The sequence below is a fragment of the Platalea leucorodia genome (genome assembly GCF_965183815.1).
Source record: "Platalea leucorodia genome assembly, chromosome: 4".
Taxonomy (NCBI): domain Eukaryota; kingdom Metazoa; phylum Chordata; class Aves; order Pelecaniformes; family Threskiornithidae; genus Platalea; species Platalea leucorodia.
The window spans coordinates 7,932,506-7,946,251 of record NC_138826.1 but is presented as its reverse complement, the minus strand read 5'-3'; positions in this window follow the sequence as shown (position 1 = coordinate 7,946,251).

Here is a 13,746-nt window from a genome sequence, read left to right as displayed (position 1 = left end):
CACGTAATTCAGGAGCTGCCTCAGGTGCCCTGGGAAAAAAAAAAAAGATAGGTACGTCTAGAGAGCAGTTCAGATCTCATTGACGAGGCTGTGGGAAAAGGCACCACAACCAAGTGCCTGAAAATGGGAGGAAACTGGCCCCGAGGTGTTTCAAGGCAACAGAAGGTGTGAACCAAGTAATTCATCTGCACCAGAAGCGAAGCCCTTTGACAGGGCTCGCACTTAGAACTTGCGTCCATGAGAGCTTGTCCATTTTTTCCAGTGATATCAGTTTTCCTCATAAAATACATTACTTCTCCCAACAAACCTTGCCTCCGTTGCTCCTCCCAGCTCTCAAATAGGTGAGTAATCCTGTTGACGTCCAAGCTCTTGACTTGGAAATACTCACAAGCTTTATCTGGTCAGGGTCCAAACGTCCTTCTAACCTGCAAGCAATTATGGAAAAAAGTGCTGGCTGAATAGGAAAAATTGTGGTGCTAAAATATATTTAAAACCTCCCCTGTCCAAACCTCAGCTGGCAAACGCAGCGAGGCAAATGGCCTATGCTGAATCCCAACCGTTTAATCTCCCCAGTGTATAGCCCCCATTGTATGCCAGTTAGGGAGAAGGTGGACCGTCACTTGTTTGCCACAGAGCAAAGCTATACTCCAGTGCTAACAATGCTCTGAAAATCAGGCAGCTCCACAGAATAAAATAGTACATTTTTATACGCAGCTGTGTTTCAGTTGGATTATGGCAGATCATGCTTGTCATATCTGTCTGATATTCTCTTGTTCTAATAAGCCCTGTCTACAAAGTAATGGATTCTGTGACCCTTATTCAGGTAATTACCTTTTAATTTTAGTTCTCAAGGATTTGTATTCAGACTTCTTGGGCAGATGCAGAGTCTGGCCTGCCTGTCCCTTGGAGGACACGTGCTTTGTCCCAGGCAGGTATACTCAGGGCCGCTAATTTTTCCTCTCGGACTCTCTCATGGAAGCCTTCATTTCACTGTGGCAGGTTAAATCACTTTAGATGCTTCTCAATAGACAGGCACATACACTATCTCTGTTTCATAGACAGCAAAGCACTTTTATTAGCAAAGGAATAACCTTTGGGAATCCGGAGACCTTGACCTGTTATAGTACAAGCTCATTTCTTTTTCCTTTCCTGCTTTCATTCTATGTTCTAGACCTTGCCTAAGTAACCTTCCCTATCTAAAAGTTGCTCTTCACAAAGGTAGGAGACATATTGCTTTATTTTTCAGTTGCAGTACTTTGCACCTCCATCAGAAGAAAGGTTCTTGTTTTCATGTAGTCCTCTAGAGTTACCATTTAGTGTTATTATGGTCTTTGCTCAGGGTAACACCAGTTTGACAGCTTCCCATTTATTAATGTTGTTAAATATGTTAATAAACATGACATTTATTATTAACATAACATTCTTCAATTACATTGGTACAGTCTTATCCAGCAAAAGCAAACCTGGGCCAAATATATCTTTAAAACATCTGCACACATGCCAATGCCAGCCAAGGGTGTGACATTTTTTGTTTTTTATTTTTACAGTTTTTAAGAACACTTCACACTGGCAAAAGCTTTCAGGGAAACACAGCTTATACTGGCATCAAGTGATTTTTGCTCATACAGCTTGCCTTGTTTGCAGAAGTGTTTCAGGCTAGACCAGAAAAGCGCTCTTTGGCCAGCACAAGCGGAACGCGCGCCAGGGCGCCCGCAGCCCAGCCTCGCCGGCCAGCTGCAGCTGTGTCACCGCAACCCGCAAACAAGGACTTCATCAGGCAGTGCTAACGGGGAGCTGTACCCCCTTAGCTGACCCCTCCTTACCCCCAGTAAACCCCTTCTTGGTTCTCATTAGGAAGGTTCACCATTATAGCTGGGTATTAGCACACCTTTCCCGCCTTCAGTTTTTAAAACTTTTCATAAAGTTCAGGTTCGTAGCGCTCAGGTCCCCAAAATATGGGGCCAGGGTACGTTCTTTCCCCATAGAGGGAGCGCCACATTAAACTTAACAATTGCTTATATGACGGTTCGGCTTGCGTGATCTGATTCTAGCTTCATGAATAAGGAAATTCCTTGCTGGTTTTTCTTGGTATCCCCTTGCTGCCATCTGAGAAGCACAAAGGAAAGAGAGAGGACCAAAGGCTTTAGATCAAGAAGAAATGTCTGGTCTGGGAGGAAAGCAGAAATTCATAAAGAAGGGTTTTCCATTTGATGTGGGACATCATTGCATAAATCCCTTGTTCTGGAGATGCAGGGAGATTTTGTGTAATAATTCTACCTGTTGTGATAGGGAAGGACGACCGTTCTCTGTCTTGAAAAACGTGCCAGTTTTCCTTTGCATATGTCCTGGTTTCAGCTGGGATAGTATAGCTGCCATTATTGTTTTCTGTTTTCTGCACTGTTTTGGGGTGAGAGTGGACTATCCCTCCTCTGAGGTCAGATGATAGAAGAATCATCCTTTTCCTGAAATTCTTTTGAAATCGGTTAGTACCCTAACCGCACAAATATCTTGCACTGAAGTACTCCTGGGACGTTTTTTATCTCTGAGATGTTGTTTTAGGTCTGTAAGCAGCTACTGGACTGTGAGGTTGTGAGATCTTGCCAACAGTAAGAACTGCATCTCTCAAAAAGCACGGAAATCTGTAACTCCTGTGGCAGGGCAACCTTCTGCGATGCTCACCGCACATTTCTGTGGGAACGCACAAACCCCACGTAACAGACCCTGCAGATTTTTCGACTTGGAGAACAGCAAGAACTTGCATAAACTTCCTGGCATTTTACATCCCCGTCTTTCATTGTGAGATATGGAATCGTGACATCAAAGAGTTAATGTGGACAGAAACGTTTGATCTCATTCTACTTGAACTGATTATATTTTGAATTCTGATACTGTTACAGTGAAGCTGTAAATTTATCTTGAGGTAAGCCAGCAGAAAGGCACTATTTTCTAGTTACTAGCAGCCATTCTGTTCCTTAAAAGAAATTTGGGACAGATGTGTCTGTCTTTTTATTTCAATGAATGCAGGGAGAAAATGTATTTTATTTCTTATTAAATAAATTTGCCTGTTCATCTCAGTATGTGGGACTGTCAAAGTTTATAAATTTGGCAGTATTTTAACATGATCATTCTGTTTTTCTTTAAACCAAGTTATTAAATTGATATATTTTTATAAAAAGCAGAGGCTGACGGAAATTTTTTTTCATCTTTTGACATTTAGTTGACTGTTACGGGGTTTTAAGTAACACTGTATCTTAAATCAGAGTGGGAGAAAGATAAAAACTCTTCCAAAGGCTGCTGAAAACCAACCGAAGGACAGGGATGCACCGGGAGGTTTTTTGCAATGTCGGTAAAGCAGTGCCTGGTTTTCGCTGTCGGTTTTCACGTGCTAACGCATCTTCGGAGTTTAACCAGCTCGTGCTTTTCTTGAGCTTCTCTCACCTGGCTGCAGGGTAAGCAGAGACAAGCCGTTCGGCTTATATTTTTACAAACCTCACTCTCACTTCGGCTAAGGTGGCTTTAAATTTAAAATCACCGTAAAGCCCCTTCACACCGCCTTCAGCAGTGGTTAATCTGGTGTAAATGCAAATGGGGTGTAGGCCAGACCCGGCAGTCCTGACTCGGGAAAGTTCCCCTTTGCTTCAAAAAAGGCCCCAGTTCCTCCATAAACTGTGGAGCCAGAGTTCGGGTGCTGGAGTGGAGGTGCTCAGCCACAAAGTTACACAATTTCAAGCTGAAACTCTCTCTTGAAGAAAACACTTGGGTTTGAGTTGTATAGTGACAAGCTGCTATGACTAGGTGAGTAGGTATTAAAGCCAATCTTCAGCCCAAGAGCTTAAGAAGGGCTAGACTTTTTTTCCTAGCCTTTGCAATTACGATGAGAACTGTTTAACTTTCTAACAAATGAGATCAGGCATTTCTGTGGGGAAGAGGGGAAAAAGTGAGAGCAAAAAAGGTATTAATTTATGGAAAGGAAGATGCGGACAGGGAAATGATTAAATTAGTTTGCAGCGAGCAGCAGATCAACCCTTCTGCATGGAAAAGTGATAGCGGCTTGCCAGTCTGCGCAGTGCTGCACGCACCTCCTGAAGAAGAAGGAACACCACCAAATTAAAAAATTAAACCAGCGCATCAAGATTTGCATTTGTTCCATTGCTTCTGGCAGACGAAGCTGTTTAGTGATATCCTCAACTCCTTTGTGTGCTTGATTCTCCTCTAGCCTATAACGGTTCAACACATGGGAAAGACCACTTGTATCGGGGGAATTACTGAATGCCTCCATCTGCATGACTGGGAGTGGAGGCAGACCCACGGTCTGAACGTTCTTCTAAATCACATGTTGCTAGGAGTTTGCCCAAAAGAGGTCTCTCTTCCCATTTCTCAGGGCTGTATAAGTTTGAGCTTAGATAAAATTTTAAAGGGAATTTCAATCTGATGGGCAAGTTCAGTATTTCAGCATTTGCTGTAATGCCAAAACAGGACAGTGTTTGCAAATGTTGAAATTTTCCATCGGCAAAACCTTTAAAAAATTGTTGATCCAGGGACCTGGAAACGTTTCTTTGGACATTTCTAGTCAAAAGAAGGTCCTCTCCACATGGAGAGAAAGAAGGTCCTCATTGCATCATGGGAGATGTAGTCTGGGCAAAGAACAGGTCCCTCGGTTGCAGCTGGGCACGCGGGGGAAATCCAGTTCTGTTCCCTGAGCAGTAAGTCAGGCAAATATAAATTAATGCTGACTTGGTCCAAAACAAAGCTTCTCAGCTAGACTCCAGTAATAACCCGTGAGGCTGAAAGCATTGCTTCCCACTCAAAATCCACCGCGGATTTGTTGTGTGGATGGATGCGGCTTCGGATCCAGCGCAAATTCTAGCAGTGGGGAGAACAGCAAGATAATAGTAGGGACAAGTGCTGGGGCCATGGTAGATCACTGCCACCTGTATTTAACGTGTGTTTAGGAGCAAATCTCTGATCATGTTTTGGCCTGAACTGGTGGTCTGTACGCTGCCGTTAAATGCCCTCTCCTCTCTTCTGCTGTCTTGTGGCAGAGCAACATCTTCCAGGGGCCACTGGACAAAGTTTATCCCAGCACGAGCACTGCTTAAGTACTTTTAAATGTTTATCTCATATCTATCCTCTGTAAAACGGGAGTAATACCATTTGCCCAGGTTTGTGAAATTGATTGACATCCTATGGCAAAAGATGTTGTGGAAAGCGTGCCCACTTTTTCTTTTTTCTCCCCTAGTAAATAAGAAATCTCTTTCTCATGCTAGGACCTGCTGGGGCATAGGAAGCGAACCACCAAAACAAAGAGATACATACATCTGCTTCAGCGGGGTGGCTGGTGTCCTCCCAGGCCAGTCAAGGTGAACCTAGAGTATCAGCTCTATAAACCATGAAAAGGAGCAGTTACAAACTTCGTCGTGCCCTGGGCAGTAAGGAACGCTATCCGCTCTTCTGAGCAGGAAAACGGTGAAAAGCATGGTCTAGCCAGCGCCAGGTGTGCCATCGCACTCTGGAGGAGAGCGCTGACGCAGGGAGGTGGGACGGTGCGGCTGGGGCACCCTGCCCGTGATCGCCTCGTGCCACGCGCACCTACGACCAGCATTCCTTCGGTCAACAAAAGCAAAGAGCATTTCTGGGAAGAAGAGACCCAACTACTATCAGTGCACTTCACTTTTAAGTGGCTGGCCATGCCACGCTGGCAAATTAAAGGGAGAAAGAGTGATAATAGTTTAGCAGTGAGAACAACAGTTTTTCCACCTCTTCTCCGGAGATAATGGTGGAACATTGCAGGGGTTTTTTTCACCCTGTTCCCAGCACCTGTCCTTATTTGTTGAACAATTTATAGCTCCATCTGAAGTATTATCCTGCTAACGGTAGGAGGTATTTGCAGTGCAGCACAACATAATCCTCCCCTTAGAGATTAAGACTATTACCTCATTGATGCTCCTAGTCTCTGCCAGCCTTGGCATACCAATGTACGGCGTGAATGCAGGTTTGCAGCATAATAGCTCGCTATGCTACCAGCTAAGCCACTGAATGCTTCTACAGTCACTCCTTTTATTAGGAGAATGACATGACAGTAATAATGGATAATGAATTCTGTTAATGAGATGACTTATTTCAAAAGTAAATAAAGCTCAGGTGTCACGTGAATGAAAAATTTGAAATATCTGCAAATGTGATTTAGTCAGATGTTCCAGGGAAGAAAAAAAAACCCACAAACCCTCCTTTGAGGCAGCTGCGATTGTGTGGGTAAGGCTCCAGAAGCCAGAAAGGAGAACAGTGAAGTTGTACACGCAGCGTAACTTCGTCCCTGGTGCAGGTGGTTGATTGCACAATCTCTCATGCTCCAGTATAGATGCATACGACCCCGTTAAGGGTACGTGACGTCTCGCACAGCGAGGCTGCGCTCCCGTTCCCGTGTGCGGCACGGCGGGAGCGGCTCCCAGCGAGGGCTGCCTCCCAGCGCCGGGCCGCAGCCACCCCGCACAGGGTCCCCGGCGGCTCGGTCCCATCCAGTGATGGCTCTCATTAAATTTATCACAGGAGGCTCTTAGCTTGGTTGAACCAAAGCCAAGGGAAATGCAAATATCCACTGGTATTTCTACTAAATTATACTGACTCCTTTACCAAGTTATAATGTTTTTCCCTCCGTCGCTTCCTATGAAGAAACAATTTCCACATGTCTTCATTTAACGTAGAAATGTTGGTATCGTCTTCCTCTCCTCACGTTCTCAAATGACTGAACCATGTTTTGCTTCATTTTTGCAAACCAATTCACTGTCAGGCACAAGCCAGGTTTGTAGTTTGGTTTATCATACGTGAAAATGTTACCAACAACATCAGCATCACACAGAGAAGCAAACAGACATCACCAACGAGAAGTAGCTGCAGTGAGGATGCTAAGATTAGAACTGCCAGACAGCCTTTGTAAAACTCCAGCTTTCTTTATTGACCATAAAAGCATTAAAGCATCAAAGAAAGAGACTACTTGGTGTCTACAGGCGTATTTATCTTTCCTAAGATTTTTTGCCCTGATGTGGACTCTGACTGCTGCATGTCTTTAATACATTTATCCTCTCAGTAAGCCTGTGAGACACAGAAGAGCTACTATTTGCATTTTACAAACAGAAAACTGAAACACCGAGGGAGAAAACAGGCAGGCCGACCTCCTGCAGACACGACAGCAGAAACCACCTCCGCAAGCTCAGCTGCCCGGAGAGCTGCGACCTGGTCCTGCCTTGGCTTCCTCCTGCAACTTGCTCCGGCACAACGGCATAAAGCACAGGGCTCCGCGAGATGTGGTTGCATGTATCACACATTAACAACGCCAGTGGGCTTGTTTGTCAATCTAGCATGGCTTGTTGATGGAGGAGAGGTTTAAAAACAAAGGGATGGATGAAGAGTCTAATGCCAGGTTCCATGGCTTTGGCCCTCTTCTTCCATCGTCTTTAGAGAGTGACGTGGATTTTCCCCACCTGACAGCTTGTCAGTGCTCTGTGTCTGCCAGTTGGAGCAAAGCCATTTTTGAGGAGCCTAGAGAGAAACCAGACTGTGACAGTCCTTGTGGCCAGTAGAGGCAAGACAACCATGGCATCCTAGAGGATATTGTCCACGACACCGGGCAAGTGTCCCTGCAGCAGCTGGCCCGCACCAGCCTCCCCCCCCAGCACAGCTGCTCTGCCATCGGTACCCAAGGCAGCTGCTTTGATCAGGTTTGGGGATGGCTCCGTGGGCGTCCGTCCCGGGGGACGGAGGGGCACTGCAGGCTCTCACCCCACGAGAGACAGAAGCAGGTTAAAGTCTGATGCCTCTATGGGAGAGAGGGAAGGTGCAAGAGGGATCCGGAGGTGGAGGAAGATTTGCGTACACCACCTGATACATTTCTCAGCCAAGCCCTATGGAGTTGCTAAACTGGAGTAAGAATTTCACCCAAAATAACCACAACATCTGGGCTACCCTTCAACGTTCAGCACCGCTCCTTTTTAAACCAAGAAGGGAAAGGTCCCAAGAAGATAGCAACGGGGAATTTGCCTCCTGGGGAGGCTCTGCGGGCCCCCTAACCAGGAGGACATCCAGCACGTCGTGAGATGACAACAGCACGGGGAAGCTCGCGGGCCCTCCTGCCAGCGCCGCCTGCCCCGCACCAGCCTTCCCAGCGCGCTCAGTGTGGATCCCGGCTGCCGAGGAGCTGCCCCGCTGTTTGGTTGTTTAAGCTGCGGCTGCAGAAGAAAAGGAAAGCAAAACCATGGGTTGATTTATATCTCTTGGTTATTGTAAGTCATTCCCAAAAGCAACAAACAAACAACCCCAGACATTTTTAAACTTAACCATTTTAAAAATGGCAAAGCGCTTCTATCATTTTCAGTAATTAAAGCATGAACAAAAATTAAAAACTCCGCCGGCTCTTTTCATTTGATGATTTCGAGCCTCTTTTTTTTCCCCTCGCATACTCCTTGCATATTTCATTCCTCGCAATCCTGTCCCCATTAGTGGTGATGACAAAGCTCCCATTGCTCCCCATGTGTGGGAGAATCACGCTGTAAGTATGGATTTAATCACCAACCTTCAAAGTGACTAAAAAGGCAGATAGATGGGATTCCTGGGGAGATTTTCAAAAGTGAAGTTTGACATCCTGGCTCTTTTGATAACGTAGCTGCTCTTTTCTAAAACGTTTTGAAAAGTCTGCCCTTATGGGGCTAATTTCAGGTATCCCGAGGTACAGCTGCGTAACTGGTTCCAGCGCCGAGCTGGCAGCGCTCCACGCTGGCGTACTGGGGAGCTTGGGCACCCCTCGCGCTGGCACGACAGTGCTGCTGCCAAGCTCCGGCGCTGCTTTCCAGTCTGCTGCTTTCCAGGGCATTGCATAGGACGGGTGGGAAAATTTTACCCTTCTGCTGTTTCCCACGTCCACAGAAAGTGCGTGAGCAGCCCTCTGGGAATGCTGACTCATGATTTCTAGGGGGGGGAAACGCCTAAGACCCCTTCAGATGCCGCTACCGCGTTAGAAAGAGCAGATCAAAACTTGGAGATTATTCTCGTAAGCATCTCTAATTAAAACCAGTAATGGGGTTAATTAAAACACGTAAAAGCAGGACGTTCAGCACTGAGCCTCTCGGCCTGTGCTTGGTATGTCAGGTGAGTCCCTTCCTTAGCCCGTGGCTGAGACCCTCCAGGCAACTGACCACATACCCTTTGCAAGGCATATTGCTCTGTGCTCACAGCAACAAAATTAACATTACAACTATTACTTTTCTTGATATTGGGCTGGTTTTTAAAACAACAGCAGGTATTTTCAATCTTCTTTTATTTTTATGCATAGGAAGGGAAAGCTGTGAATAACATCCGCACAAAAGAACAGAAAACAACTCCCTTAAACTCATCAAAATTTTATTTTTATTTTAATTTACGCATTTAGGAAGCTTATCTCTGAATACCAAATGAACCCACCTACTTTAGTTTGCTCATTAACTATAATTTTATATGCATGAAGTGGTATTTTTGAGGCAATATTAGTACTCGCAGTTGGGTTCTGGATCCATATCTCTTCCTAAGGAAGTCAGTGGGAAAATGCTCATTTATTTCAGTGACAGTAAGGTTGGACCTTAGTGGATAGTTATCTATCTGTACATGAAAATAGAGCATGCCTACAAGGAGATGTATAGATACTGGCCTGCTCACACTTTTAGGCAATCCGAAGCAGCACGGTATACTTCCAACCAAAATATAGGAACACCTTACACTATACCAAATAGCTTTCCAGAACAAATACAATAAAAAGATTAAGGCATGAATGTATCTACGTATTAAGCAAAATAGTGTTGCATGAAAACAACCATTGCATATTGAGAGGTAAATTTTGTTGCACAGACCATATGCAGCGTTAGGGTCTAAAAAGTCAGGCCTTGTGCTGGTTTCTCTGCTGTCGGGGCTGGAAGAAGGAGCGATCCTCATTACGGCTTAGCCGTGCTGGCAGAAGTCCTGACCACTGATGCAAGTTTAGTGGGCAGGCTGTGCTTTTATCAGCATACCTTTTATTCCACTTGGTGGTAGTTTTACTCTGTTGGTCAAAAGTAAACGAGGGCCTTTGTGTATATTAGCAGGGCTAATTATCAGGGCTAGACTGAAGGAAGTACCAGAAAGTTAATATACAAATACAGAAGGGATTATGTATTTCTTGTACAGATTCCAAGGCACCGGTTCAGCCTGCACCAGCAGAAGACGGGAGCTGCACACAGACTCCAGCGCATCAGGCAGGGGCTTCCAGTACAGCCTCAGCCAGAGTTCAGTTTGCAGCGCTCACACCCCTAACAAGCCCATGGATCACAGACAACTGCAAATTCCTCAGCTATTGTGCATTATCTTCATTTATTAGCTGCTTACACGTGCCACAGCAGTAGCCGTATATGAAAAGGAACCGAGCCTGCGTTTGTGCAGACAGCTGCACGCCGGCTATTTAAACGCCAGTCCCCTTTCGCTGACAGGGTAGTGTTTTTCATAAACAGTTTGGAAGTTGCTTCATATGTGTTTTTGTTTTATAATGGCTCAATGTTGATTGTATCAGCGAAGCTATTATGCTGAGCCCCTGCAGTAATTTGTCAAATAGTCATCTCCTGGCACATATTTTTTTTCCTGCAAAGGTGCTAATGATTACAAGTATGATTAATAACTGAACTAAACTGTTATTGCCGGGAAGTTCTTAGTACATTCAAGGAATCGTGACCTGCATAAAAACAATGTTAAGAACAACAGCAGTTGATCATACTTCAGGGAAGGAATGCACGACCTGTAGTCATGTTTCCTTTTACCCTGCCATGCTTTTTCGTTAGATCTCTGGATAGTAACCTTACGTGGGTCATCCGCCGGTCAACTGCTCATCTCTACTGTTGTTCCAAGCAAGCTTCCCGAGCCACTACAGGAAGGACCGGATGAGTTCTTTAAGGAATAGCACTATTTATAAAATAAATATAAAATCAGATCTCTATTTTGCACAGCGACCAGTTATGAGAACGCCAGCAGCTGTATATTTGTTGAACACCCGCCTCCTGTGAGTATAAATTGCACCTTACTGAGTAGAAATAAAATACAGTCCACCAGAGACTTTGCTGCAAGGTGTAGCTGCTTGTCTATGGGCAAGTAATGACTTGCGTTTTCAGCTGCTCCTTAGTAAGAGCCTTAGTAATTGGAATCAGTTATTCAAAACATCTCTAAATGTGATTTAAATGGCAAGGATTTAATAACATAGAAAGAAGTCATTACAGAGGTTCAAGCAGGGGAGAAGGGAATTCCGTTTTTCAGAGCAGAGGGAGAAAAATAAAGCAATTACTTGATGTAAAGGCCAGAAACAGGACTCCTGCTGTCACAGAGAAATCAAATCTGTCAGCAATTAGTGGGATCTTAGGAGGCAAAGAACCCTTCAGTGTTGAACAGTGAATAAGGGGTTAGCAATTATATGAACTGATAAAAGTGTTCTGGTTTTCAAACAGCAGGTTAACAAGGCTTACTTTTTTCATAACTTCATGCAGATGTGATGAGTCACACTTTGTGACATTTTTCAGGAGGACTGTACCGAAAGGTAAGAAAATAATAAAGTGCCTTGCAGTGCTGTTGCATCTAAGATGCTGCTGACTGACTTGTCGCAAAACGACCCACAGCACAATGATGGGACCAGCCCCAATGGCTGTCACTTCTCACCGGCTCCGGGCTTAACTCTATAAAGGCTCTGCCTTTAAAAGTGCTGTTTGTCTTCCATACGTGAGCACTTGTGTGACCAAAAAAAAAAAATTATCAACAGGTCTCATTCTGTTTGACATCAGAAATACTCAGAAATCCCAGCAGAAGGTATTTATACCCTGCAAGATTGATTCTTGAATAGAAGAGTTCATACAGGGAAACAGAAACGGACGTGATTATGCCTTTTTAGTCTCGACTCTGGGTAATGCTTTATGCACTGTATAGACGTTACATGATTAATTTGCACAATAAAAAGAATATTTGTAGGAAACTGAAAGATGAGAGGACTTTCTCGGTATGTCAGAGCGGCTGAGGCAGAACTAGAACTCCGGGTCGCATGCTTTTATTGACTTTAATAGGGAACTTTAAGAAACAAGAAGCAGAAAGAGACTAGGAACTCCATATATACAGCCTGGACCTTGAAAAACATATAGGGAAACAGTGAGCTTTGAAGACTTCACCTTCATCCTAGCCTGTCCTATTTTGTTCACAGGCACCAAAGCCCTTCAGAGCAGGAAAACAAAGGAGCTCTGGCAGTTTCAAAAGGCTTTCGCTCTCAAAACAGAGGGATGAAGTGTGTCTAGACTGAGATGCAAAATCCTCCTGGAATGTCTAAAGAAATTAGGGCTATTGAGATTAGCAGAGAAGGCCTTTCAGTGGGATCAACATACACAGAGCGCGGTGCTTTACAATCATTTTTCTCTAAGTGCCGAGCCCATCCACTGAAGCAAAAACCTCGTTGGCTTTATGTTGGCTGCTTGGTATATGGTATGTCAGCCTCCTGCAGGCAAGATGGTGGGTTTCTGAGCCCCTGCAGCCTGGGGAAGAAACAAGTTTGTGCCTGGTCAGTGAGTTGTACTGGGGCTTTTTCCCAGTCCAAGACAGAAAGCAACCCGAGAGCTGGCCGAAGAAAAACCGTGGTCTGATGCTCCAAGATGGAAAGGTGCAGCTGGGCCTGCTACTATATTGAGTATCACCTCATTCCTTACACATCAGAGTAAGGCATCATGCCCACTTTCTCACGATTTTTAAAAAACTGATGTAATGTAGCGCTATGCTGGCATTGCATTGGGTATGAGCATGTTGTTGCGTGTAGTTGTGAAGGTAAATCAGAAGCTGTTAAAGAAAACCAATAAAACCAAAACCCCGGTCCAAAATCCCAAACCCTGACCCCCCCGGATCAAGATTTATCTTACGTAAAACCCTTACAAAGGCATCCTTTGCAGAATGGGGAATGGGGGCAATAATAGAAAATACAACATTTCTACTGAGAAGTTCATAGAATCATAGAATCGTCAAGGTTGGAAAAGACCCTTAAGATCATCGAGTCCAACTGTTAACCTATCACAAAGTTGATATTAGCTTCCAAAAGCCATGCAAATCATGTATCAAAACTACAGGGGAGGAATGTCTGAAGGAAGCATGAGATCACTCCTGTAGCCTAGGCACCTTTTAATCATTTTAAAGCAAATTAAAGCAAATTCAGATATATACCCTGAGAATGACTAAAAATCCCTCGAACTTCATTCTTTTCCCAAGTGATTTTTAATTCAAATTTTTCATCAATATGTATTTAGGTCCTAGGAAGGTTTGGAAACCACCAAGTACTAAAAAAAGTCAAAAGAAAAAAACAAAAATATATGCATTGGAGGATGAACCTGCATCATCATGTGAATACATATTTATTTTTAAAAATAACTCAAGTTCTTTTAAAGAAAATACAATTTTTAGGAGTCTGTGTCCTGTGCACTGTTCTAAAAAAGCCCTGTTTTTTCCAATTGCATTGCAGGTGAATTTATATGAGCGTGTTCGTTTGTATATAGAAAGATGGTGGATGTACAAGGGATATTATTTCCTAACCCTTAGACCATCATCCTCTTTTTTCTCTCCTGTGCACTTAAAGGATTGCTTGAGCTGAATATCACACTATCTGTGAAGAACTCCTTTTCTGATCCCTCGTGCTTTCTTTAGGATGAAGGAAAGCTTCCAAAGAGATTCACTTTCAAGTGAATT